General features: G+C 38.5%; 1 long non-coding RNA gene across 1 annotated transcript in view; it reads left to right on the top strand.

The window, feature by feature from the left end:
- The first annotated feature begins 605 nt into the window (after positions 1-605).
- LOC141277600 (uncharacterized) overlaps positions 606-6000 on the top strand; it is a 44511-nt gene continuing 39116 nt past the window's right edge. The window contains exons 1-2 of the long non-coding RNA XR_012329233.1: positions 606-648; positions 3968-4062. This is a non-coding gene — a long non-coding RNA (uncharacterized lncRNA). The remainder of the gene's footprint in view (positions 649-3967; positions 4063-6000) is intronic.

Genomic DNA, 6000 nt, shown 5'->3' with positions numbered 1-6000 from the left:
GCGGCATGTGGGATCTTCCCGGACCAGGGCACGAACCCGCTTCCCCTGCATCGGCAGGCGGACTGCCAACCACTGCACCACCAGGGAAGCCCTCTGTCTGGCACTTTTAAATCCCGTTCTGAATGAGTTAATTTGTTGGTGTTTGGTTGGGGTGAGGAGAGGAGAAGGAACTCAAACCCCAAAAAAACATTCGGAGCAAAGATTTATTTTCTAGCTTGCTTAGAAATATGCTTGTGGTTGGTGGGGAGATGTGTATGTATGGGGAGTAGTGGTAGGGAATTGACTATTGAAAGAATGTTGGTTTTAAAGAAAGATTAATTCTAATGCTTTTCCAAAGGTGCTCAAGAAGGACAGGACAAATATCATCAAGTTAGCTAGATTATTTGAAGACTAGTATGGTATGAACTGATGGTCAAAATACTTAACTCACTCTAGATTCCAAAAAACTGGTGGCAGGGACTGCCCTCAGCACAATGTTTAAGTGGATTAAGGGGGGAACCCTTAATCCAGTGACTGCTGTCCTCGTAAGAAGACCATGTGAAGATACAGAGACACACAGGGACGAAGGTGATGTGAAGACGGAGGAAGAGATTGGAGCGAAGCACTGTCAAAGCAAAAAGTGTCAGGAGCCACCAGAAACTTGAAGAGGTAAGGAAGGATTTCTCCCTAGAGCCTTCAGAGGGGGCATGGCCCTGTTGACACTTTGATTTTGGACTTCTGGTCTCTAGAACTTTCAGAAAATGAATTTTTCCATTTTTTTATGTTATGGCAACCCCAGGAAACTATTACAGCTTTTTATACTAAGGCCTAGAAGACAGGTCCTTGGGTGGGGAATTCTTTGAAGTCACTGACATTTCTGTGGGAGGGCAATGGATTGAAGGGAAGGAGCCACTAGAAGGAGTAAAAGGCCTCAGAAGCTGGGGGAGGAGAGTAAACATGGTTGCATTCTGCAGATTACACAAGACCAGCCCTGTGGAGAGTCATCTCCAAAGCTTCATTCGAATGCCCCTACTAAGGTCAGCTTTCTGTGCTATACAAATATGGAGTCAACAGTGAGCAGTTGTTACTCTACCTAAGTGCTAAGGAATTAGGAGTTGAAAACAATATCCACAGCCTGAAGACATGAGTCTTGCCTACTCTTTTCCCTCCCCAGAAATCATCACTTGTAAGTGGCCTGACCTCAGGGTGACCTACATAAGTACTAAAGGGTTTGGCAGGCAGGACAATGCACCCCATGTGGCTCCCCATTCCTCTGTCTCAATCAGAAATGGGAAATTTGCTATTAACCTTTTAAATGATCTTTTGTATTTGTTTATTTGGTTTGGTTGTTTGTCTTTTTGAAAATTCATCTGGCTATTTGTTTTACCTCTTCCTTTTTTGGCAATGCCTCTTTAGGCTAGACTAAATTTGGCTTTGTTTTCTGCATCAGGTGATGTTTCACTTTGACTCACCACCCAGGGGAGTAGGGGTGACCAGTGGGACTTAGGATCTGCTTTGCATTTCTCTGACTGGGCCAGAGCGGGTAGCTGTTTTCAATTCATTTTAGAGTTTACTTTTGGTCTAATTTGCTTCCCTGAGAAAGTCCTTTCATTTGTTTGCCTTTTTACATCTAAAATGCCTCTATCTTGTCTAAGTATCAGGGTAGGAGGGTGGTTGTCACAAGTAGACATATATCTGACTATATTACATTCAATTTTGTAGGTTGCAATTTTGCTACCTCTGTCTTCAGTATGGACATTTGCTGACCTGGAGCATGGTTTCTGAGGCAGATTTATTAAAAATGTAGAGGCTTGCCACATAGAGTTTGTGGTGTGACTTTAAGGGTCTGGTAAAGAGATCCTTTATTATCTCTGCACCAAAAAGCAGCCAAAAAGCTGCTTACTTAATGATTTTTGCCTATGATTGACCTGATAGCATCATTCATTTGCATGCTCAGGTGGGCCTCACCTGTTTTGTTCTCTGTTCCACACAATGTCGGTGAAACGATCATTTATAACAGTGATTGAAGGGCATGAACTAACATACATTGTCCTCATTATTTACATTATGATTTCTAAAGCCATGTTCTTCTGGTGTCAAGAAACATAATTTTTCACTGACTACGAATCTCATACTGTTAATTCCACCTTTTATGAGAATCCTGTAATATACTTTAAAGGGAATCACCAATGTTAGTTTCTCTCTCCCAATCTGGTCTGACAAATCCCAGGCCTTAACTCTTTGGATAAATAAGTTTAGTGGGCAGAGTACTCATCTCTAAATCAAAAAATCTCAGTTCCAGTGATTGTAAGGAGCAAATGATGCAAAGATGTAATTTTCTTTCTGACATTTTCATTATCTGACATTATCTTAAGTATTTAGTTGTCTTCTCACTTATTGCCTATTTCTTCTAATAGAAGATGACCTCATTAGGACAGGAAATTTGTCTTATTCTCTACTGTTTCTCTAGTGCCTAGAATCGTGCCTGGCACTTAGTAGGAACTCAAGAAATATTTGTGGAATGAATGAATAAGTTAATGACCCATATACTCTAAGAATTAGGGAAGCTTTGAAGGCCACCTAATCCAGTCTCTCACTCCAAAACATCTTCTTCATCTTTGATACTCATCCAGTCCAGACTCAAGTCCCTACAGGACAAGGAACTCATCATATTCCAGACAGCTCATTTTTCTGTTTTACTACCAGAAAATTCTTCCTTTTGTTGAGTTCAAATGTATCTCACTGAAATTTTCACCCCTTAGTCTTTATCCTGCCTTTTGCAGCCACACTGATTAAGTTCTAATTTTCAATATAATAGCCCTTCAAGTTTGTGAAGACCGCACTGATATTCTCCATAAATCTTCTCCAGGTGAAATAGCCACAATTCCTTTAACTGTTTCTCATACAATATGCTTTTGACTACCCCTCATCATCCTGGCACTCTTCTGTGACCATTTATTTCTGCTCCAATATTATGGTCTGGGAAGTGCTCAATGTGGTACAGCTAGCCTCTCCTTGCTCATAGAAACATTCATCAGCAGTTCATGGGTACATATGTTTAAAATGCTCCACGTTTAACTGTCCTATGATTCATCCCACATTTCATCATTTTGTCCACAAGGATATGAGAGACTCTGTAAAATGATTTGCTAAAATCCAGATATATTACGTCTATACCATTCCGCTAATCTGCTAGTATATGAACCATATTTAAAAGTGAAGTGAGGTTAATCTGCTTAGTAAAGCAATACCAGGTCTTCATGTTTCCTACCCCTTTTATTTATTTATTTATTTATTTGCCGTACGCGGACCTCTCACTGTTGTGGCCTCTCCCGTTGTGGAGCACAGGCTCCGGACGCGCAGGCTCAGCGGCCATGGCTCACGGGCCTAGCCGCTCCGTGGCATGTGGGATCTTCCCGGACCGGGGCGCGAACCCATGTCCCCTGCATCGGCAGGCAGACTCTCAACCACTGCGCCACCAGGGAAGCCCCCTACCCGCTTTTGGATGATCAAAAAGTATCTATTTGAAATGACTAATGTACAAATGTTTGGGAAATTAAAAAATTTAAAAGCACTCAGTAGTTTCAAAATATCCTTATAATTGTTATGAATTTTTCAGATATATTTATATCTATATATTTATATCTATGCCTATATCTATCTATCTATCTATATGCATCAATAGATAGATGAAAGAAAGTGTGTGTGTGTGTGTGTGTGTGTGTGTGTGTGTGTGTGTTCTCTTCATTTTTGGCAGGAAAATCAGTGGGGAAATAGCTGTAAATCCTTATAGTTAGACTTCTAAATTAATGCTTTAGCAAGATGAGTAGGAGAAATGCAAAGGCCCTTTGTTCTATTGTCTTATTATGTCAAGACACAGACTCAAATGTGTAACAGTACCTCTGGTACTATTTGGAACTTCATTTTTTTTAAAAAAAAAAACTATGATAAAAGACATTTTTTTCTTTTCTTTTTTTCCTCTCTCCAGTAAAACACATATCCAAGAGAATGTGGTCTTCAGGAAATCTGGAGGAAGACCTTCTATGCTCAGGGTCCCTGCCCACCAAACTTCTATTGTTCCAGGTAACACCACATTCTCTTTTATGAGTGAATAAAACCACATTGTATAAGTTCACTCTGGATATTTCTGTCTTTCTGAGACAGGCAAAGATAAAATATTTTTGTATTTGAGGCACAAAGTAATTAGACATCTAGTCCTAACCTAAAACCTAGTGCACTGAAAAGAGAACTTCACCACATTAAACACTTGAACTTACCAAAAGCAAGAGCTTTTAGAAATTGATAAAAATTCAAGTACATTCTCCCTCCCTCTCTCTCTCTCTCTTTTTCTCTCTTTCTCTCTTCTTCTCTCTTTCAAATCAAGCCCCAGTGTTTGCTTCCTTAATTAAAATCTTTCCCTTCTAAGTCATTTGCCAATTTGATTAGTAGGGTCCTGCCAACTCAAAAACTTTGATTCATTAAGTACAGACTAAACATAATGAATATTTCATTACTTGACTGTAAAGATGCAATGACTTCAGGTTATAAATATATACACTGTTCTCCCAAGGCTTAAATTTTACTGAAAGTCAGTTTTCCTTAAGCTTAAATTTTGGTCATTTTCATACCACTTTCTGAATATCTTCTATATTCTCATCACTTTTTTATTAATTGCTTACTATTTTTACTTACATTAACTATTTTAAATTTAAATGTCTATTTTATCATTATCTTAAACATTAGATTTTTTGGCGTCATGGGCTAGATGTGGTAGATAATGTTAAAAACAAAAAGTTTGTTTATGTACCATCTAAAACTGTCTACAAATCACCAGTATTATACATATCTAACTAAATAGTCTACCTTCTGACATGACTTCTGTAGTTTTGACTCACAGACTATAGCTTTTATTTATATTTATCCAGAAATCCAAAAGTTTATTATAAGTGCCAGGAATTGGATCACCACTACCCAGTATCATCCTTACTTGTGGGACAAAAGGGTGAGAGAACTGGTGATGAGACCAGGTGAAGGAGTTTGTGTCTCTTCATTACCTTTTCCTCTACCCCTCTTCTGTGTGCTGATTTTATAATTTTCTTCAGTTTTCAGCCATCTACTATATACACGGTTAAGAACTTCTTGAGAGATTTGTTGGATCTTACCTTTTGCCCTTGAAGAGCTTGGATTTGAGCATGGTAGAAACATAATGGAAAAAAGCATTAAAAAGCAAAATGAGTTTTCTTCTCACAGCTGAGATGAAACTCCAATTGTTTTAGCTTCAGGGCCCAGATGACTTGGTCTATGGCAGCCATTTTTGGCTTACTATCCCAGCTGAAATATTAATATTCAGGGTACAGTTGGAATTGTTTTAAACTTCAGTGTAGTTGAGAGTCTCTCATGCCTATAGTCTGGGTGGTTAAACTTTATTTGGCCTAAGGATTTTATGCTGATCCTTCAAAGCCTTTCAGTAGCCATTCTTCTATCTTTCTTGCAATGGTCACTATACCCCTGGTCATCGAACTCCTGGGTCAGAAATTGGCAGAAAGGAGAATGGCATTATCATTATTATAAAGGTTTAAATTTGAAAAGACAGTTACACTTCCAGGAAATGTTTGTTTCCTCTTAGGCATTATGTCTATAATTCAGAGTTGCCTGGTTAGGACTGTATGGGTCAACTTATTAGGCATTCTTCAAGCATGTCCATCTGAATCAAATGATCTAGAGTGCATGTGTCCATGCTAAATTCTGCTATTTCTAAACCAAGACAATAAAACAAAATAACAAAGTACTGTTCACTGAATTACCAGTATGTGTACTGACTAGTCTTGAATCACTGCTATAAAGAGTAATTCATCATTTAAAGTAAGATGTCAAGAAATACAAAGATTTTGGTTTTTAACAAAGATGTACAGTGCCTTTCTCACAAAGTTGTTGAGATGGTTTAGAGGGGTCATTACAAACAAAGGACATCCTCACAATGTACTGATGAGGAGAAGTTTATTATGGTTTATTTATAAGCTG

The sequence above is a fragment of the Tursiops truncatus genome, chromosome X (genome assembly GCF_011762595.2).
Source record: "Tursiops truncatus isolate mTurTru1 chromosome X, mTurTru1.mat.Y, whole genome shotgun sequence".
NCBI classification, from domain to species: Eukaryota; Metazoa; Chordata; class Mammalia; order Artiodactyla; family Delphinidae; genus Tursiops; species Tursiops truncatus.
This window is presented reverse-complemented; position numbering and strand designations above follow the sequence as displayed.